The sequence below is a fragment of the Aotus nancymaae genome, unplaced genomic scaffold (assembly GCF_030222135.1).
Source record: "Aotus nancymaae isolate 86718 unplaced genomic scaffold, 86718_ANA_hifiasm-v0.15.2.pri h1tg000108l, whole genome shotgun sequence".
Classification (NCBI taxonomy): domain Eukaryota; kingdom Metazoa; phylum Chordata; class Mammalia; order Primates; family Aotidae; genus Aotus; species Aotus nancymaae.
The window spans coordinates 25,300,785-25,324,563 of record NW_026988523.1 but is presented as its reverse complement, the minus strand read 5'-3'; the positions used below and the strand labels follow the sequence as shown (position 1 = coordinate 25,324,563).

The following is a 23,779-nucleotide window of genomic DNA, read 5'->3' as shown; positions in this document are numbered from 1 at the left end:
TCTGAGACTTGGTCCCCGCCTTATGTCAAAACAGTAAGATAAAAGTGACAAAAAGAGTTGTGAAACTCAAACTTTATGGGTCATTATTTTATATTTCACTTGCCTCCACGATCTACCTGTTGTTAGCTTTTCATAGTCCTCTGGTAGTTGCTCTTCATGTTACGTTCTGATATTTTAGTTGGAATAACTGTGAGAAACCGGCGCTAGGGATCTTTCTCCTGGCAAAGCTGCCAATCCCGAGATAAATGTATCAAATACAATAGCATTTGCACAGACCAGCAATACAAGTAGGAATATAAACGCATTTTGGTTTAATGACTTAGGAACAACTAAATGGAGAAAAACAAAACTAAATTTTGAATGCATGCCTTATATAAATATGAACTCCAGATGAAATAAGACTAATTGTGATTTACAAAGCTGAAAATAGAATGAATAATAAGGGTGATATCATTGTGTCATAGGGTAGGAAAGTATTTCTATGTACCCCAAAAGTGCAAGCCCTAAAGTAGCAACCAAAAAAAAAAGTAAATTTGAATATATCAAAACTAACAATTTTTAAAAATAAAGCATATAATGGACAGAAATATCAGAAAGTAACACTTTTTGATAAAATACACTGATTGTATGAAACTGAGAATGAATGAGAACATACCAGGGACTCCTGAAAAGTAACTAGAAAAATACTGGAACCACAAGAGGCAGGCAAAGTATATAATAGATGAGTTTTAGAAGAGAAACCCCAGAGTGCTAAGCATCATATCATCAGATACTGAAATTCATTTATAATCAGAGCAAGGCAGAGTAACATAATAATAGATATTACTTATGCTTATTAGACTAGCAAAGATTAAAAATGTGATGAATTAAGTATGTAAGAGTCTTCATGCCCTGATGGAGCAGCTCTCCTGGAAAGTAACCTGTCAGTATTTATTTAAATTAAGAGTATGCATGATTTGTTTTATTACTCAGTATGTATTTCAAAGTAATTCTAACACTGGTCCACAAAAAGACCTGTTAAATGGTATTCAATGTGGCATTGTTTGTGACACTGAAGTTACAGTCAGTCAGTCCACTTTTAGAAGAGTATATCAGATATACATAGAATAAATGAAGAATGAATTATTTTTAGGTGATTGGAAGAAACATATCCAATGTACTCATATAACATGATTGAAGCATAGAAATATATTTGAGAAAAAATAAGATATATGTTTTACACATATATATAAATTTATATATAATGTATATAACAAATACCATATAAATAAATTTGAAATTTAACACATTTCAAAATAACACATATGAATATAATGTAATATATTTAAAATATTAGAATTATTGCCATTGGGCTCATGAGGAGCATGGGAAAAAATATGACACAGAATAAACAAATACATATAGAAATATCTTAATAGAAACTACACGTCATTTATGGTTTCTCTTGCATTCTGAAACATAATTAGCTCAACCTTCAATACTGAAGATTTACAAATGCACAACAACAAGCACAATTGTCATATGAATATATAGTATTTTGGAGGCGATGGCAATAGTCGATGTTTACTTGACTTAGGAAACTTCTCCCACTCTTCCCTAGAGCATTTTTAATGTGTGTTTTGGAAAAAAGAAAAGAAATCATCATTGATGTGAGAAAAAGTTTTCCAGAAAGAAGTACCTGAATGAATGATGTAGTAGTTTTATTCCTTTTTTATAGCCTCTCCATATTTCAGCCTAAATTGATGCTGGTGTTATGCTGGTTGGACAAGGTGAATAAAAAATAGCAACAATTCTATATGTATTGGTAAATCATTTGTTTGAATGAAGGTAGGAAATAAATGGAAGGAAGATTCAGGCTTGCCACCGTAGTAAGCTTCTGCAGATCCAGTGCTGAGGGGCTTGTGGAGATAGCTTTCTTGGTGAAGAAGGCATTGTTGCATCTGGGCCCTTTTGTTTTATTTTTCGCTTTTTTTCTTCCCTTTCTGTGGGATGCTGAACATTTGGCAGGGGTCGGGGTCAGTCTTGATTTATTAGCAGTATTTTTGTGTGGATCTCTCTGTATACTTTCCATCACAGTTGCTTTGTGTATTATAATATCCATACGTGACCTGGAACATTCTATTGGTAATATTTACCATGTCAAGTGAAATGTGGAGACTTAATTTCTATTTAGATACCTTTATTTTTCCTGCTCTTAAATATAAGTGTCTCAGATTGTGTTTAAAATCTTTGTTTCAATCGTCAAATATAATTATAAAGCTAATGAGGAAAGATAGTGTATTATATGTATTCATATTTCCAATATTTCTATTATCTTTTTTCCTTGCTTGATGTTCTAAGTTGATTTTTGTATCATATCATTCCTGAATATAGACCATCCTTTAGACAACCTTGAAAATTAGGATCCCCAGGGACAAATTATTTTGCTTTCCGTAACCACAGAATGTAATTGCCACCTATGATAAGCCCATGGGCAATATGAGACTCAACAGTGAAAAACTAAAAGATCCTTCTAAGATCAAAAACAAAACCAGAATGCCCACGTTCTCTACTTCTGTTCAGTCAGGTACTGAAAGTCCTAGCCAGAGCTGTTTGGCAAGAAAAAGAAATAAGAGGCATCCAAACTGGAAAGAAAGAAACAAAGTCTTTGTTTGCAGATGTCATAATCATATATTAAAAATCCTTAAAACTCCACAAAAAACTTAGAATAAACAAAATTAGTAAATCTTCAGGATGCAAAATCAACATACAAAATCAGATGTATTTTTATATGCTAACAAAATATCAGAAAATGAGATGTTAAAAATTCCATTTACAATAGCATCAAAAGAATAATATACTTAGGAATAAACTTAACCAAGGAGAAGAAAGACGTGTTCATCTGTTTATTTTTTATCACTTCTATTTTTCTGATAAGGTTTTCTGTTGTTTTCATTTATTTCAGGAAAACATGCAGTTGAATTTTGAAGTATTTTTATGATGACTGCTTTAAAGCTGTGGTCAAATATTTCCAATATCTGATTTTCTTCTTGTGTGTGTGTTGATTTTCTTTTCTCATTTAAGCCATGTTTTTGATTACTGGATATCATAAGTGATTGTTTTATAGTGTCCTAGACATGTTTTCCATCATGTTAGGAGACTGGATTCTATTTAGTACTTTGTTTCGGCAAGAAGTCACACCCTTTAGGTTACTATGTAGGTAGCTGGTGCGTATGCTTTGCTGTGGTGTATTTCCAATGGGAGTCCTATTTTTAGTATTTGCAGTGTTGTCTTCGTCTTCTGGGTGTATCTGGTGCTGCAGATGCTCTTGCTGGTGCTGCTGATATTGCCTTGGGAGGTAGAACGCATTTCCCCGATCTGGCTGCTTGGTGACTCCAGGTAGGGAGGGGTGTAGAGAGGTCCCCTTATCGGCGCCCTCTGGCTTGTGTCTCAGCGTGTGCCGAGGCTCTCGCATGAGGAGAAAGGTTGTCTGGATCATACTGTTAGCTGTTGTTGGGTCTCTTTTGCCTGTTCCACTAACCTGTTAGGTATTTCTGGGAAGGTGAGGAGTTTCTTGAGCACATAAGGTGAAGAGGCTTCCTTGACAGGGCCGCTGGCTACAACTGGATCCCTTTGTCTAGTTCTAAAAGGCCTCCCAGTGTCTCTGAATGAGGGAGGAGAGTCTTGGCACATAAGGATGGATAAACCCACACCCACAGCTACAAAAAAATCCAGTTTAGGCTAAGTGAAAACACGAAGAAAACTATACCTAGTCTCATAGAAGTAACTTCCTCAAAATCAAGGAGGAAATTTTGAAACGTTAAAAACTAGCTCTGTTAGTTTTCCAGGGCTGCGTTAATGGAGTAACACAGGCAATGTACTGATACCACATGACTGAAGCATAGAAATATATTTGACAAAAAATAAGATCTATGTCTTACACATACATATAAATATAGATGATATATACAACAAAGGCAAGAGAAGACTTCCATGGGCCATGGGTGTGTTTGGCAATGGATAATCGTTTCATGGATATATGTGCCCAAGGCATAACACAGAACACTTAAAATTAATGGCGTTCACAAAAACATAGTAGTTTGTGTTCAAGGAAAAAGATGGAGCCTTACTTACCCACAAATGTCACTTGTACCAAATCTACAGAGTTAAATATTATTTTAAAAATAATCTCAGTCTCCTATTTAATAACTTTACACATTTTTTTTTTTTTTGAGACGGGGTTTCGCTCTTGTTACCCAGGCTGGAGTGCAATGGCGCGATCTCAGCTCACCGCAACCTCCGCCTCCTGGGTTCAGGCAATTCTCCTGCCTCAGCCTCCTGAGTAGCTGGGATTACAGGCACGCACCACCATGCCCAGCTAATTTTTTGTATTTTTAGTAGAGACGGGGTTTCACCATGTTGACCAGTATGGTCTCGATCCCTTGACCTCGTGATCCACCCGCCTTGGCCTCCCAAAGTGCTGGGATTACAGGCGTGAGCCACTGTGCCCAGCCAACTTTACACATTCTTAATCATAAGCATCTGTGTGCAGGCATTTAGGTGGATAATGTATCGGATATGATATATTTATTAAGCCCTGTGAGCAATGTTAACAACAATTATACTCTTCATTTTAATAGAATGTTTATGTTTGATGTTAAAATAATTTCATTATCAAGATGAATAATAGGATTGACTTTGACAACTTTCTTAATTACTGATTTTGACAGGAAGCCAACACTAATTAGAATTTCATTTTTTCAGAATGATTACAGTTTGTAATCAGCCAAACATCCTCAATTAAATTAGAGTTCTAATATTGCCCAAGTTGTCATTTTAATTACAGCATAATATATATAGAAAATAAGTATTTATGTTAATTTTAAAAATATGACTTTCAAAGAATTTATAGGTGAATTTTTGGTAGTCTATTGCAATTTCTGCTATATGTGATAGAGATATAAAAATCATTTTTAGAATTTAAATTTCTAAAAATTAAACTTTTTGAATTGTGTGTGAAATAGAAAAGGTTTTCTTTCCTATGGGAGTAGGACATTACAGTAAGGACAAAATGAACCAAAAGCTTTTGTTGTGATCCCCTATGTCTGACCTGTGGGTCACAAGTTGACAATGTTTCCAAGTTTCACCCCTCCCCTGCCAACTTGTAGACGCTAGGGTTCCTAGTTCATTTCAGACGGTGGAGTCTGGGCTTCATTTTTGAAGAAACTACTCATTTCAATCTGTTCTCTTTGTCCATGACAACAGTTACTTGACAGGTTTCTTGCCTATGATGAAACTGAGAGTGAGAGTAGCTCCTGTTAGGGGGCTCCAACAATTGTAAATACCCTTTTGTTCTCCCAGGGCTTCCTTTGTGTGCCATTGGGACTGTATTTCTTATATTTGAAGCTAGGTATTAAGTTGCTTCCTCACCAAAAAATAGTGACTTTCACCTTAGGGTTGGTTGTAAGACTCCTTCTAGTGTCTAAGGAAATACTGTGTTGGTTCTGGAAGCTCCCCAGATTAGGCAGTATTGGAATTGTCCTTGTTGTCACCCATGGTGGAGTCTAGGCAATCTTTAATGTATCCCGCCGTACCTGTATTAATGCTTTGGACTTGGTAGAAAAGTCAGTACAAAAACTACAATGGAATGCCACCTAACCTTCTAAGGTAGACACTGTTAGCTGTATGGGGTTTATTCAAGTGGGAATGTGGAGCAGTTCATTTGGCTGTTAGGGGTTCTGTTAATAGTAGCTTTAGTTAGATGCTGCATCAGGCATAGCAAACTGATTTAGCCTTAGCCCTCATCAGTCATATTAATCAAAGTGGCCAGCAGATGGTATACTTGGTGAGAAAATTCCTTGGTAGTTAAATGGTATAGAAATGAGTTTTGGGTGTTAATGAGATACAGTTTTCTGTGTCTTTTTCATTTGTGCATGACTTTATCATACTGTGTTTTTGGGACTGTCTTTTCAGTCATATTTGTATAGCAAATAGCACTGGAAGATACAGTGGCTCGTTCCAGGGCAGAGGATGCATGGATTTCCCAAGAAGCTTAATAAAGACGTGTCATTCCAAGGCAAAGATGAGGCAGGGTTTCAGGTGCCTTGATTTGAAAGACTGGTTGTTTTTCATACTGTGCCCTGAGTAATAAAGTTCTTTATAAGTGACCTAGGAGTCTCATGTCCTTTGCCAGAATTACGAAACTTTGTCAGGGTAACTGTTTATTTTGCAAGCAGGGTAAAAATCTCAGACATTTCACATTTCTTAGCAACCTTCCCACACTCTGTAATCAAAGCATTAATTCCTGAGACCGGATTGGCGATTCTTTGCACAAAGAAACAAAAGTGACTGGAAAGCAGTCATAGCTATTTATGTTTAATTGTACATTTGTTGTGTCACTCCATGGAAACACTAACCCCTGGGGCTCAGCATCTTTTTCTCAAATCCCAAGTTCTTGAAATGTCTGATACTGTCATTTCCTATGTATACAGTCACTCTAACAAATAGCCCTGAGTCCCCTGGGGGAAGGATGGAAGGAGTCATCACAGTGTTTGTTTACTGTGACTTTATAAGTCCTTTTCTCTAGGGACGTGGTCATCTTTTTAGTCAATCAATTTAAGGTATGAAAACTGTTTCAGATCTGAACTGCCACAAAGCTTCTGACTTTAAATTGAGGTGTCTATCAATTGTACAGTCTCTTCCTTTATATAGATGAAGCAAACCCTTTGTTAATTTCTCCTCTGTCTTGCCTCTAGGGAAGCCATATTACGCTTACCGTCCGTGGCTGTCTCTAAGGGTTCAGATACCTTTAGAGATTGAAGTGACTATAATCTTGCTATTCCTTGCAGCAGTTGCAGACAGCTTGCTTCTGATGGCTAAGCACTGTCGTTACTGCCTCCGCTATGTCACGCCCTTTGCTGTCTGGATGGTCACTCCTGTAGTAGCATCTCCTGCCAAGACGCCTGCAGAGGACATCCTTCAGTTCTCAGTAATGCCAGTACCTTTCCCACCCATCTGTCTCCTACCAACAATGATTTGTCTTCTGCAGATTATCATCACTTGGTAGGCTCTTGATGTTACATGGTATCCACTAAAACATGCTAAGTTTGTAAGTGTTTTGGAATATTTCTTCAACATGCCACAAGAGTTCTATCGTTTCTGTTTACTTCGTGTGGATCCTTACTTTCTCTGAGCTTGGCAGGGCTTTGCTAGCAGCATAAGGGCGCTACCTTCTGGCATCCTTATCATGATGTTATTTTCTTATCACAGGAGATTGCTTCTGTGTTTATAAAATTCACCAAGTTCGTGTTCTGCCCCTCTTGTTCTAGCTCTTAGCAGATCCATTCCTTCCCAGCTCCTACAAGTACACGTGGACTTGGTCCTACAGATCCTTAACGATAGAGAACCATTCCTCCTTCAGGTAACATAGCAGTTTCTTTATCCAGTTAGGTTGTGAACAATCCTATTTGTTGATCTTCTGGCCCTGACAGGAAGCAGAGACATATGTGGGGGAGGCATGCTGTCTTGAGAGGCAGAGGAGCGGCTGCTTCTGAAGGTCCTGAGAGGGAAGCAAGTCTAGGTCTCATGATCTTCAAGTGCATCCACTCCAGTTTCCCAAGTTCATGTCTCAGCATCCCAGTCCTTCCAAATCAAAACCCGTACAATGGCATAGCAGACTTGCTGTGTTTGAAAGTTCAATCTTGTTTTTTGCTCCACTGCTCAGAAGGTGGGCTGTGATAGAATGTGCAGGTCTCAGGTTTACCTGGAATTAAAGAGGTACAATTTACCATAGGGGCAGGAGATACAGGCCAGGGTCCCTCCACACACTACTAGGAACTGCAGGAGTTGGAACTGGAGCTTCGGCTCCTGAGGAAGGTGCCTGGTAAACAGATTCCACGATGAATAGGGTTATAGCAAATAAATTTGGCTCATCTCTAGATATTGTAGATGGAAAATTTAAGCAGGTGGGATCAGAGGTTATTTAGATTTTATTAGTAATTTGAGGAAGAGGGAAAGACTTCAGTGTCACTGATAGAGTCCAGTGAAATTTTCAGACACTGGGCTACTCATTCAAGTCATTTGTTCTGAAATAAAGAGAAACAGTTAGATACAGTTAGGGCATCAGCCAGTTTCCAAACATTGGGCTAGCAGGAGCAAAGCAGGAGCTCTTCCCTTTCTTTGTGGCTCCATTCCTCTTTTTTTCCCTTACTGCCTGCAGATCTGTTTCTTTTTTCTTTCTCTTTTAGCTTGTTTCTGCAGTATGGTTTGATGGATAGAACATTTAGTTCACAAGATACACAGGAATAAAAAAAGGATAGCTGTATTACACAGAAATTCTGACTGATTAATATTGGGCAGGTGAGGAATTAAAGACATTATCTCTAATTCCTACAGAACTTCAATTTAGCAAATAGAAATTTTTTTTGTTTCCAGGTGGCATCTCATTGGTTTGAGAAGAATAGATTAGGCAGCCAGTGGCTAGCCGAACCCCTATAAAAACCTGATGTAGGGCTAAAGTAGAACCAAGGCTAATAATCATTCATTTATTAACATGGAAATATCTGCCTCCACATCAAGGAGAATGATGGCTATGAATATTTTTACTGAAACATATTATCAGTAGAAGAAAGTGGATATGGACAATAGACCATATATATGAGAGAATTCCTGAGATGCTACAGGAACAATAATTTAATTGATTGAGATAATTCGATAGAATTAATTTCTTATTTGATCACAAGTAAGATGTGAGTAGTGGTGCTTTAACATGAAAGAGATGTATGTTTAAACAATATTAGTAATTAAACAGAATGTTCATATTAAAACCAATAGAGTTAGAAGTGCATTTCCTTGACTGCTTTATTGACTTTCCTCAGGAATAAAGTAAGAGCCATAAAGTCAGTAATTGCACGAACACTTCCGTTTAATATCGTAAGGACTGCTGAATTCTCAGCAACCAGATTACCTTTCTGAAACTTGGAGAATAATATGGATATAAAGATGATTGTTATTTCCTTATTGAGTATACACAAACTGACAATGTATTGCTAATTTAGATGACTAATCTCATAAAGCGATTTCCTTTAAACTTTTTTTGTAGTCAAAGAGTCTCCTAATAACAAGGTCTTACAATCTGATACAGATTTATAAAGGAGATTATATGATGTTTTAGAAAAAATGATCAACTTTCAGAAAGAAGTCAGAGTCAATTATTTTCTTTGGGAATATAGCATCTTATTACAGAAGGAAATAAACATTTTGTAAATTTCACATTACAGAAACAGAAACTGATTCAAAAGGATGCGTGTCAGGCAACATTATCAGTAATAAGTCTTCGGTGAATGCCTGTATATAGAACCTACTGCTGATGATGGAGTTACAAATATACGAACCTCTCTCAAGAGAATTAATGTCGAGTTATATAAAAGCAACATCTGCTTGGTGTCAAGAGCAGGGCGCCAGTGTGGCTGGCACACAGCCATCCAGAAGAACAGCAGAGTCTGAGGCCTGAAAAGAACCCTATGGCAGAACATGTGGGGCACTTTGGAACACAGTAAAGATTTCTGATTTCACATGAAGTGTAAAGATTGTAGACAAGGAAGAGATACCACCAATCTGCATTTTGAAATGGTTATTAGATTGTGTGTAGATAACAGATTGTAGGGGAATGGTGCTGTAAGATGTAATAGAGAGACCAATATGGTGACTACCGCATTGTCTGAAAAGTGACAGTGGTGTCTGGATTAAGATAGGAGCGGTGGAACTGTTGACAGGTGATCAGACCTGGGCTGTCTTCTAAAGGCAGAAGACCAGATATTCTGTTGCGTTATTAAAAAGACCAGTTAGGATGCTTCCAAAGTCTTTGTCCTGAGCAACTGTGTGATTGAGATTGACAAATAATGGAATAAGGAATTTGGGGATGGGGTATGATGGGGTTGGGATATGAAGACTTCTGTTTTGGACTTGAATGCTTAGTGAAAAGATATGAGCCTATAGCTTGGAGAAATATTAGAATGAGGTAAAAATTTGGATTCAGCAAGATGTATGTGACATTAGATGTAACAGCATTATACCAGTGATGGAAGTATTGCTGATTCCAGACAAATCACAGTATTAGAGTGGAGTAGTGAGGAGAATAATTTATAGAACTGAGCTTTAAAGCACTTCACCTTGAAATGTTGATCTGGAAGAAGAGAGGATCCAGCAGAAAGACACAGGGGAAGCCACAAGAACCCAACTCAAACCCCACAACTCTCTATTGTATAGTAGGGCATAGAAACCACTGCAGAGAGTCCGCTATATAGACACTGTTGAATAGTGTTTTCTTTACCTTCATGTGTTTATTACAATATTGATTATATGTTTATTCATCTGTGTTCTTAGTATCTATATTAAAATAGAAATTCCTTGATGGTAGGGAGCATGTCTCTTTTGCTCACTGCTTAATAGGGTCCTATTCCTACCATAGTGTCCAGCATAATGAGGCATTAAAAAATAATTATTCCCATTTTTCACAATGGGTTTCCTGCCAGAACACCGGTGTTGTGAAAACTACCCCTAAAAGCCAAAATGGGAAAGGAAAAGACTCATAGCAACATTGTTTTCATTGGACACGTAGATTGGGACATGTTTACCACTATGGGCCATCTGATCTACAAATGCAGTGGTGTCGACAAAAGAACTATTGAAAAATTGGAGAAGGAGGCTGCTGAGACGGGAAAGGGCTCCTTCAAGTATGCCTGGGTCTTGGATAAACTGAAAGCCGAGCGTGAATGTGGGATCACCATTGACATCTCTTTGTGGAAATTTGAGACCAGCGAGTACTACGTGACTATCATTGATGCCCCAGGACACAGAGACTTCATCAAAAATATGATTACAGGGACGTCTCAGGCTGACCGTGCTGTCCTGATTATTGTGGCTGGTGTTGGTGAATTTGAAGCTGGTATCTCTAAGAATGGGCAGACCAGAGAGCACGCCCTTCTGGCTTACATACTGGGGGTGAAGCAACTGATTGTTGGTGTTAACAGAATGGATTCCACTGAGCCACCCGACAGCCAGAAGAGATATGAGGAAATCGCTAAGAAAGTCAGCACTTACCTTAAGAAAATCGGCTGCAACCCCCACCCAGGAGCATTCGTGCCAATTTCTGGTTGGAATGGTGACAACGTGCTGGAGCTGAGTGCTAATGTGCCTTGGTTCAGGGGATGGAAATTCACCCGCAAGAATGGCAATGCCAGTGGAACCCGCTGCCTGAGGCTCTGAACTGCATCCTACCACCAACTCGTCCTGCTAAGCCCGTGCACCTGCCTCTCCAGACGTCTACACAATTGGTGGTGTTAGTATGTTCCTGTTGGCTGAGGAGAGACTGGTGTCCTCAAACCTGGTATGGTGGTCACCTTTGCTCCAGTCAATGTTATAACTGAAGTAAAATCTGTCAAATGCACCATGGAGCTTTGAGTGAAGCGCTTCCTGGGGACAGTGTGGGCTTCAGTGTCAAGAAGGTGTTTGTCAGCGATGTTCATCGTGGCAACATTGTTGGTGACAGCAAAAGTGACCCACCAGTAGAAGCAGCTGGCTTCACTGCTCAGGTGACTATTCTGAGCCATCCAGGCCAAATCAGCCTGGCTGTAGCCCTGTACTGGATTGCCACACAGCTCACATTGCATGCAAGTTTGCTGAGCTGAAAAAAAAGGTTGATGATCGTTCTGGTAAGAAGCTGGAAGATGGTCCTAAATTCTTGAAGTTTAGTGATGCTGCCATCCATGATATGGTCCTGGCAAAGCCATCTGTGTTGAGAGCTTCTCAGCCTACCCATCTCTGGGACGCTTGCTGTTCCTGATATGAGACAGACAGTTGCCATGAGTGTCATCAAAGCAGTGAACAAGAAGCCTGCTGGAGCTGCCAAGGTCACCAAGTCTGCCCAGGAAGCTCAGAAGGCTAAATGAATATTATCCCTAATGCCTGCCCCCCTGGTCTTAATCAGCGATGGAGGAATGGCCATTTAAGTTTAATAGCCATGATAACAATGCTGAATGTTGTAAAACCTTCAGAAAAGAAGGAGAATGTTTTCTGGACCACTTTGGTTTTCTTTTTTGTTTGTGGCAGCTTTTACATTATTAGTTTTAAAAATCAGTACTTCTTTTTTTCTTTTTTTTTTTTTTAAATTACACTTTAAGTTCTGGGAAATATGTGCAGAACACGCAGGTTATTTGCATAGGTATACATGTATGTTTTAATGGAATCAACTTGACCAAAAATCTGTCACAGAATTTTGAGACCCGTTAAAAAAGTTTAATGAGAAAAAAGAAATTATCCATGATTAAATAAAATAGTAGTGTTTTTCCATAAATATATGTTTAATTTTGTACTTTGAATGTTTTTAATATTTAACTTTATATTTTTTTTTACAATGAATGAATATTTATGTTAAAATATTTGTTCACACCTCCATTGCTTTCTTCAGTTCCATGCATTTTTTGGCGTTTAAAATTTCATGTACGTTTCGTATTTTCCATATATTCTTAATTTTTCTTGATGAATTGTGTTTATTTTATTTTAAAAATTTACACAAATAACTGTCATATTGGGACTTTATAAGTATTCTCCTTTTCATAGAGTTTTAATTATTTTACATTTATATAAATTATGTTTCTGGAGTATATCCTGAAGATAATTGTGTTGTGAGAAGAAAAATATACTTTCATTTTTCCTTTCAAAAAGTCCCCATCACCGTTGATACTTCTTTCTTCTAAGATATGTATAACTTTGAACCCTATGATAACATTTCCAGAGGATAATTATTTCATAAAGGAATAGACTTGAAAGCATGTAAGAGTGTTGCGAATCTTCTGGTTATGCCTAGGCTAAAAAGCTGCTCAAATATATATGCTTTGTTTGTTGATGTTCACTGATTTGTGGTTGTTTTAACTTAGGTTGACAGTTATATACTGTCTGTGTATATATATTATATATATATATATATGTATATAGATATACATTGTGTTTATCCATTTTTGTTTTAGTTTCAATGATGCAAATATCAAAATTAAGCAATATATTTTTAGAATATTTGGTATATGTAAAACATAGTGGCAGAAAAATTATATTGATAATTTTAAAGCCATCTTTGTGCATTTTAGAGAAAGTTAAACTGTATTCTGCATTAAAATATCTCTAGGAGTTTTTCAACATTTAATGGAAGAACATATAATTAAATATGATTTAGACTGTTTTAAGCAATTAGTTTTAGGTATTTCTACTATAAAGTTTATAAGTTAATGATTCAATTTAATGAGAACATCCTTTGACTGCATCAGATTTGGGACATTACAAAATTCAGTTAATAATAATTTATGCAGTGTGTGAAAAACACAAGTCCTCTTTGCTTATTAATAGGTCATTTTTTATTTTTTTAGATGAGCAAGAATAGCTTTAATAGATTTCCAAAATGCACAGTAGTTAGAGAAGCACATTAGGTCATGATAAATAAATGAGGATTCTGGTACCCTTACGTTTTTGAAGGTACAGATAATTCCTTATCCAGGGTTTCTGGAGGAAAGGCAGCTGTTGATGAGTATTTTTTGGAAGATGTTATTACATCATCACCACAATTATTAAAAGCCAAGCAACGTAATAGTTAAGAGCCTAAAATCAAGGATGAGATTGCCTTAACTCAGTTCCCAGTTCTGTCATTAGCTAGCTGCATGATTTGCAAAAATTACTGAGTCTTAGTTTCCTCATCTCTACAGAAAAGGAAATAATAGCATCAGTTGATAGGGTTGATGTTGGGATTAAATTATTTTGCATGAGGGCCTTTAAATAGAACTATATAAGATTTTGCTACCATTATAATTGAGACCAAATATTAAAATAATCTATGAAGAGGACAAGAGAACGTATTCACATTTAGATTCCATTTGGAAGAAATAACAAACTTGCTTTATTTGATTGTTAGTATGACTAAAAATTCATTTCAAAAAGTTTCTGAAAACAAATATTTGATAGAGTCCACAGTGTCATCTTGTTTGCCTTTTAAAATGTTAAGAGTAAACCATATTGTTACTTTCTTTTTCTACTTAATATTTTATATGACATATTCTTCTATTAAATGGGTTGATGTCTTCACCATAAAATATGAGTAGAGTAGCTATCTTGTTTCTTTTTTTCTTCCTTTAATTTTTAATTTTTATGGGAACATAATAGGTATATATATATATTTTTCATGAGACACATGAGATATTTTGATAGTCATACAGTGTGTAATAATCACATCATAATAAATGGGATATTCATCAACTCAGTTTCTTAATGTTACAAATATTCCCATGGTTGTCTCCCAGTTATTTTAAAGTGCACAACGAATCACTGTTCACTGTAGTCACCGTGTTGTCCTATCCAATACTAAATCTTACTCATCTTATCTAACTATATTTTTGTACCTATTAACCACAATTCAAGCAGAGTCCTATAAATTTTTGTCCTGTCCCAATCCGTTTTTGAGTACTTTCTCATTTTTGTCATAGCAGGTATTTCAGGCTAATCTTTTACCATCCATGCTCTATCCCCTTGGAACAGCAATTTCTCCAAGAAGCTTTGTTTCCTATCAGAAAAGAATAATACTTAGAAACCCAGATCTGGGTATTTGTATTTTCTTTGCTACTGGGATGTCAGTTCCTCTAGACCATCTCAGCAGACATGTAATTACATGTTTTTAAATGTTCTATTGATACATACTGTTTGTACATATTTATGGGGTACATGTGATATTTTGATACATGCAGAGAATGTGTAATGGTAGAGTCAGGGTATTTAGGCTACTTATCACCTCTGGCAGTTATTATTCTGTGTTGTGAATATTTCAAATCCTGTCTTCTGGCTATTTTGAAATGAACAATGTTGTTAACTTCAGTCACTCTACTGTGCTATTGAACGTTAGAACTTATTCCTGCTATCTAATCGTATATTTGTGCTCATTAGCCTGCCTCACTTCATCCCCCAAACTTCCCACCAACACACCCTTCCCAGACTCTGGTATCTATCATTCTGCTATCTACCTCCACGAGATGAAATTGTTCAGCTCCCACATGTGAGTAAGAACATGTGATATTTGTCTTTCTATGACCTGTGTATTTCACTTAACACTATATATATAGTATATATATTTTAGTATATAGTATATATAGATATACTATATATCTCCCCCAAAATCATTAAGAAACAAACAAAGTTATTTAAATAAGTGTTGTATTAAAACTCCTTCCAGCTTGGACTACAAGGGACTGAGGAAATTCAAATTAAATGACTGGATTTGCCTTGGCTGACCAACAGAAATCAGCAAATGTAATACAGCAACTTGAAAATTGATTGTGTTTGGCCGGGCGCAGTGGCTTACGCTATAATCCCAGCACTTTGGGAGGCCGAGGCGGGTGGATCACGAGGTCAAGAGATCGAGACCATCCTGGTCAACATGGTGAAACCCCGTCTCTACTAAAAATACAAAAATTACCTGGGCATGGTGGTGTGCGCCTGTAATGCCAGCTACTCAGGAGGCTGAGGCAGGAGAATTGCTTGAACCTGGGAGGCAGAGATTGCAGTGAGCCGAGATCACACCATTGCACCTCCAGCCTGGGTAACAAGAGCGAAACTCCGTCTCAAAAAAAAAAAAAAAAAAAAAAAAAAAAAGTTGCCTGTGTTTTAAGCTAAGGATCAAAGAACTGTAAACTTACGTTTAACTCAGAGGGTCTATATATAGTGTGTATATATATATTTATAGTATATATACGTGTGTGTGTGTAGATATACATATATACATATACATATATACATATATACACACACAATATGTTTAAACCATCAGATATGTAATCTACAGTGTTTAACGTATATGTATAAACAGCATAGATCACATATTAAAATTAGCCATTTTCATTAAAATAGTGTGAAGATTCATTCCAGAAGTTTCCTTTTTCCATATTTTATTGTCCAACAGTGAGAAACTTATCCTCCGTTAATTACAATACTTTTATTTAATATTATAATACAAATGACTATATGATCCAGATTCACTAACCCGTACTACTATGAGAAATGAACCTGCTATCAAGAGTTAAACGTAAGTTTACAGTTCTTTGATCATTAGCTTAAAACACAAGTAATTTTCAAGTTGCTATCTTACATTTGCTGATTTCTGTTGGTCAGGGCAAGGCAAATCTAATGTAAATTGGAAGGGAATTTCACAAGTGCATGGATACAGAGAAGTGTGATGCATTGAGTGGAGGCATTGCTGCAACAATCCAGCACAGCGTGCCCCTCTACTCAGTGATGTTTAACAAGTCACCGTGAGGAATATATAGTCACCCCCTCCTAAGGTACCTAAAGATCTACTTAGTCAAGGCATAGTCTCACCAAGCGTGACTTTGTGAGTTCGTCAAGTGTGGCTGTAGGTGAGGCACTTCTGTGGTAGCTACTGGATACTGTTAGGCTCTGTGTGTCCACCCAAATCTCATGTTGAATTGTCATCCCCACCTGTCAGGGGAGGGACCTGAGGGAGGTGACAGGATCATGGTGGTGGTTCCTCCACACGGTTTTCATGATAGTGAATGGATTCTCATGTGATCTGATGGTTTAAAAGTGTTTAGCAGTTTTCCCCCTTTCACTCTGCCTCTCTCCTGCTCCACCACAGTAAGACGTGCCTTGCTTCCCTTTTGCCTTCTGCCATGATTGTACATTTCCCGAGGCCTCCCCAGCCATGCAAAACTGTGAGTCAATCAAACCTCTTTTCTTTATAAATTATCCAGGCTCAGGTGGTTCGTTATAGCAGTGTGAAAATGAACTAATACACTACACTTTATTCAATGACACATGAAGTAAAAAGTCAAGTTATCCACCCACTATGACCAAACAATGGCCTTGCTCTATGGTAAGAAGGATTCTAAGATGGCCGCTAAGATTCCCACCTCCTGGTATACATGCCCTAAATAATCCCCTCTCATTTCATGTAAATGGAACCTATAATTATGATGAGCTGTATCTCTTATGAATAAGTTACTCATTGGAAAGGAATGTTGCCCTGAGTGGATCTGATCTGAACAGGTGAAGCTTTTAAATGACAGTGATGCTTGCAGAGTCGTGCTCCTGCTGACCTAGAAGGAAAAAAACTACATTTGTAGGAAGACCATGTGGCAGGAAATTATAATTGGCCTCTAGGAGTGAGGCCTTTCATCTTAAGACCATGAGAAACTGAATTCTGCCAAGAAACAGTTACTGTGGAAGCGATATCCGAACCTCAGAAGAAACCCCAGCCCCAGCCCATACTTGAGTTTTGCTTTGTGAGACTGAGCAGCAGCCTCAGCTAGGTAGGCACCCAGACAACGAACCCACCGCAGTGTGAGATAACAAATTGTTTTGTGTTAGGATGATGGGTCTGTGGTAACTTGTTGTGCAGCAATAGAATACTAATGCACTCTCCCATTCAAAAACGGGAATGACAGGATTGACAGGAGTAACTGGGCTGGAGGCATTTTGAAGTCAAGGCCCGTGTTTCTGGCCTCTCTGATACAGGGATAGCAAGTCGTCTTGTATTAGACCCCAGTGTTGGTCCCTAGGAGTGGTTGCTTAGGCCAGCTTCTGTGTCACTTTCAATTCTACCTTTGGGCCTTCTTTCATTTTTTATGACGTGATTCTTATTTTTTGGGAAACAACCCTCTGAGTCTATGGTGTGCATTTCAAAAGTGGGGCCAAGAGGCCTCATTTAATTTGAATTTCCTCAGTCCCTTGGAGTCCAGGCTGGAGGGAGTTTTAATATGACACTTATTAAAAATAACTGTTTGTTTTTTAATGATTTTGGGGGTGGTTCATTCTATGCTCCGAAAGTCACATCCATAATTCATTTTATGACAAACCTCTCTCCTTTGAGTATCAGCTTAACATGTGCCAATATTCATGTGATTTGTTTTTAGAAGCCAGTTTGTTAAGCTGGGAAGATCTATCAAATGTAGCCTTACATGTTTTTGAGGTTTGAAGAAAAGGCCTTACTCTGACATCCTTGCTTTGACCTTCAGCTCGAAACCACTTGTGAGTTCTAGAGATATGCTGTTAAACATAGTACCTATAGTTAGCACACTGTGTTGTGCACTTAATTTAGGAAGAGGGTACGTCTCATGCTAAATGTTCTGACCACAAACAAGGAACATTTAGAGGTGATAGTGCTGTTTCATTTGACCTTGGTTATGGTGATGGCGTGAGTTTCTGCGTATGTCCAAACTCATCAATTTGTATACATGAGATATATGTAGCTATTTGTATATCAGTCATAGTCAGGAAAAGATGTTTTGACAGTCATTGCCAGGTTGAGAGACCAAGATGAAAAGCTTTATTTTCCAAATCAACAAGTCATTGCGTAGCTAAAGGAAGCCATGTGTTACTTTGCGTTTCTCCAGAACGTGTCCTTAGTCAGGTACACAGTCATTAGGTGCAGTTACTGTCATCCAAGTCCTGCTGCAGGAATTACGTTGGCCAATTGTTCTGCCTCTACACACACAGGTTCTCACCATCCCAGCCTCCAGCAGTGGCTTCCCCACAGCTCTCACAGAGACAGTAACAGTTTGTTGGGTCTCCTCTGGCTTTTCTTCTCTAGTATCAGTCTCCTCGCTTTTCTTTCAGCCTCCTCCTGCCAGCTGACCTCAGAGCAAAGAAGCATATTTTAGCTTTTTGTCATGACAGCACACCGAGACACTATTTCTATTTCAGAAGTGTGTTTGTAAATACACACATACGCGTAACATACACACACCAAAATTGGCAGAAAACACCAACAACATTATTGTCTCATATGGATCAGAAATTTGAGCTGGACTCAATTGGATGTTTCTACCATTGCTCTGTACAGGAGGCTCTCTCACGGCTGCAGCCATGTGGTGGCTCATTTTAGGACACATGGCCTGAGGTGGTCACACCTGCATAGTAGGTGGTTAATGTTAGATGTTATCTGAGCAAAATGTCTACAGATTATTAGCCTGGACTTCTTCACATGTTGGAAATATTTTTGAGGAATAAGTCCCAATGCAAACAGAGCTTTTTAATATCTATTTTTGTATTACATTTGATTTTGTCCTATGGGACAAAGCAAGTCACATGGTCAAACTCAGGATCACCGTGGAGGTGACTACGCAGGACATATGTGGGTAGGTATAGGAAGGATCACTGGGGTCGTTACTCTGATGGCTTTCAGAGTCAGTTTCAGAGTCTGTGACTAGTTAGGAACACCCTTTAACACTAAGATGATGAGTTGAAAATGCTGTGGCTCCTAGCCACACTATATAAAATTTCTGGTACCATGCCTGGATTCGTTATGTGTGTCCTTCAATGCAAATTGGACCATCTGGTTACCCTCATGGAGGTCACCTTTGTTACAAAATATTTTTTTCTAGACCATCACCGGGTCCGATCTAAATTTTTTACTGGTTTTCTGTTAGCCTGCATTTTTGAGGTCCAGCAATTATATCATTTTGTTCCATGTGAATTTCTAGAGTTACCCTCCTTTTATAGAACACTTTATTCCAAGGATGTCTTGATGTAACTTTCTTCTCTTCCCCTCAGGTGCAGAGTGCTTTCTCTACCAAAGAAGAGACACTGTGCTCTTTGGGGTTATAATAATGACTATGAATATTTTCCCCCAAAAAGTTTGTATTTTCTTTTGGAAGAAAGATTTCTGAGCAACTTCACATAATAATAAACCTAATTTAACTTAAAGAACCATATTTTTGAAGAAGTTGGCTTGAAAGTATCCTTTCCTATTTCTGCTATGATTTTCTAATAAAAATTGTGAGCTACTGACCTATTTATAAGAATTAATTTGTAACATAAATCAGTCCAACCAATTAATGTCCTCAGTGTATTTCAAACTAAGTCAGAATAAAGGAGCTACTTTTGTCTTTAGTAGATATTAGAAAATAATCCTTGAAATTCCACTAATTATATCTTCTCCACACTGAGTTATGATGAGAGTTTGAGCACAGAGAAAACAAAATGAAGATAATCTAGAAAAAAGAAAATTCTAATGACTTTTGAGTTATTCTGTTCAATTCTGGGTATTACTATTTTTTCTAGATACATTTACTAATAATTACATTTTTATATATTTGGAAATGTATTTTTCTCTGTTGCTTGCAATGAATATTGTTCCTGATTAATATAAAGGCGCAATACAATTATGAATTCCAGGGATAGAGGATTCTACTGGAGGGAATATAGCAAGGAAAATTTAATTATAATTATATATTAATGAAAATGAATGACAGTTTTATGGTACATAGGGTTTATGTTTTCATATGGTGTGTTCATTCTCGATTCATACCCTTTTTGCAGAACTTAACCTCTCTGTCCTCCTCCATGCCATTGGTCCTTGTTTGGTCTCCCTCATGTTAGTCACAAATTCTGCTTATAAGGATTTGTGGCTTACTTTGATGTAGGTTCTATACTCAATGCTAGGGAACAATCATTGGCAAGATGTGTTTCCTTTATTCAGAGTTTTTTTTTTTTTTTTGTATACTTTAGGAAGGGAGACATACAGTCATTAGAATGCAATATTGTAAAAGTTGACAAGGGAAATTCTTGGGGTGACGGATGTCTTCAATATCTTTATTGAGAAATGCAGATATATACATTTATCAAAACTTCTATAATAAACGAATTTGTAAATTTGTAGCATTTTGTTGTGTATAAATTATGTCTCAATAAAAGTTCATCGTAATGTGCTGCAATAATAAGATTAAACGATAAAGAAGCATGTGTTTGCTGATGACAGTTTTGCCCCAATTTCTTTTTATTTTTACTTTTCTTCTCTTTAGGTTTCTTATTATATATAACCTTAATAAATCCTAACTCCAGGCTTAAATTTGATCAGACATTCTTCTAGTGGGTCATGAGTGTCAGAACAAAAAAATGTTCTCAGGTAATTTCATAATATGCCTGATAATATGCAAAAATATACTAAAAATTAAAACTAGAAAAAAATGTAAAATTAGTAATTTTGGGAGATAATACAGGAATAATTGATAAATGGTAAATTGAGACTGAGGAAATAAGAGTCAGGAAAACTTTACAGGTTAAACACTCACACACTTCATTCTACAAGTGTTTAAACTTCAGCTTAGGCATCTGCAATTTTGTTTTTGATCTACTTTATAGATAATCCTTTTAAATTTGTCTTGATCTTTCCTTTAATAAAATAAGTAGAACTCAGAATCAAATAAAGTAACTCCAAGTTAAAACAAGAGCGATTTAACCACCATCTGGAACTGTGACCCTGTCTACGACCTCCACAGTTATATTTTACTATGCTCCATGCTCTTTGATGTGGAGCTAGAACCTCACACCAGGAAGTGATTTATATGCAGAAAAGTGATATGCATACATCTCTAGGGAACCGTCTTCATTTATTCATTCACTGTGCATGTTTAATAAGCAGTTCAATAAAATAAGTATATAATACTTACATATTTATTTTCCAAATAATTTTTAGATGCAGATTTCAACTTTCCAATTTGTAGCAAAATTTATTTTAAGTGCCATAACTTAGATTTTAATTTTAGTTTAAAGTATTGTTGACATCTTCAACATTGTATTTTAAAAGTACCTTATATTTTATTATAATTCTTTAGCATGCTTTTTGAACTTAGATTCATTTACAGATTATTATTACTTCAAAAAACCATATGCAGGGCTTGTTGCCTTGTTGCAACTTTAAAAATGTTATGTCTGTGGAAATAGATGTTTTTTAAATGGCTGCATTGAATTGGCAAAGCCAGGCTTTCCTGTTCTCATTTGCCAGTGCCATCCTTTGCTTTGAACAACCACATGTCTCAGGCTGTCAAAATTTAGAACAATGACAAGGCAAATGAATCTGGATTTTCAGTCCACCCTAAAAAGCAACTGCTTTTGGAAACATTTTATAGATTTAGTTGTGTAAGAATAGATCTTGAAAGATGCTTTTCTTTTTTATAAGAAATAATCCTGAAATTGAAACTTGTCCCCAAAGCACTGACACCTTCAATATTTCCTTTTCTGTATACTTTAAAATGAAATAAATTTAAATAAAACAATATCATTTGTAAATTATTATGAAGTAATCACCATACAGTTTTCATTTTCTTGTTTGTAATTTCTAATTGGAAAAATTTGACTTATTTGAGCAATGTCTCATATTTTAATTGAACTCACAAAATGCAGATGTTAAGTAATTGATTTATCAAATCAGAGTTTCTTAAATTACTGTTACAATTTTGCAAAGTAATTTACGTAAGAAAAATGCAAAGTAATATAAAAATATAACAGAATTCCTCTTTCAAATTATTGTCATATATGAAAAAAATAGATTTTCAAAAGAGTAAATAGTTCAGTTTACTTTATATCTAAAGTCTGTCCTCAGAAAGCTTTTCAAAATCAGTGCAACAGGGAGAATAAAATGCAAAATGTGAAACAGAATAATTTCACATGACTGGATAGAACAATCATTTTTCAAGTGATTGGCTGAAAAATTTTTTCTATATGTTTAAATCAACACTATTAAAGAGTTAAGAGAAGGTTTCTGGTGTTTTTATTTTACTTTAAAAGGGTAAATAGTGTTTTTGGAATAGTCTTTTATAATTTTTCCAAGTACTTTATTTGCAAATGTATTGATTGCATGCAATTCTTTTTTTTTTTTTTTTTTTTTTTTTTTTTAATGAATGAGAGGTTCTCATATTGCCCAGCTTGGCCTTGAATGCATAGCCTCGCCTCCTCAAGCACCAGGACAACTGGCCGGAGCCACTGCGGCTCCCTGATTGCATGCAATTCTAAGTTGTATATATATGTATATTCTTCTATGATAGATAATGTTATATTATGTTGAAATAATATAGCCAACAAATTTTGGTTGGTGTCACTCAATCTGGCTATTTTCTGGTGTTTGCAGTACCTGTCATTGTAAGAAGCCACTCTAAAATTGAATGGTCTAGACCATTTTATTATTGTTATGGTATCTCTGAGTTGGAGATTCAGAAATGAAACAGTGAAGACAGATCTCACCTTCACAATGTCTGGAGCATCAGCCATCATAGCTGGTTAAAATACTTGTAGCTGGGCACTTCAATTCCATGTGGCTTGTTTACTTACGTGTTTGGCTCCTACTGGGATGGCTGAGGACAGGCGGTGTTGACTGGAGTATGCCAGCTAGTAACGTGGATGCTGAGGAGTGTGTATGACAAAGCTTCATTATTCAGCTTCTACAGTTCTTGCTGGAATACTTTCTCTGGGAACACTTCCTCTGGGAGCCCTGAGAGTGCCATATTGGAGAGGCCATATACAGACACTCCAGTCAATAATCCCTGCTGTACGCATTCTGAAACCATCCCAGCTGATGATCCAAAGCACGACAGTGGGTGTGTCTTCAAAATGAAATGAAATCGTCTATAACTGATAATGATATCTGAACAAATTGTTTGTGTGTGTGTATAATTATTGAAAAGATACTTCAAAAACTCAAGTCCTCTTTGTTATTAATGGTTGTCAACTATGTTAAAGCCATTAAAACATTGCCTATAATTCAATAATTATGATAATTATTCCTTTTGATAAAGCAGATTATTTGTAAAATTCTGAGCCTACTAATTTTTTTAAATTTTGTATTTTGTCCAAAAAATAATTAACAGTCTTTCCATATTTTATGCTGTCTCTGTTCATTGTTTGTGTGGCTTAGACATTGCAGTATTTTAGTACTGTTATGCTTTCTTCTTTCCAAATATATATTATCTTTGTTTTC

The 23,779-nt window shown here is 36.6% G+C and overlaps 1 pseudogene; it reads left to right on the top strand.

The window, feature by feature from the left end:
• The first annotated feature begins 10,548 nt into the window (after nucleotides 1-10,548).
• Nucleotides 10,549-11,927, top strand: LOC105711598 (elongation factor 1-alpha 1-like; annotated as a pseudogene).
• Nucleotides 11,928-23,779: the final 11,852 nt, after the last annotated feature.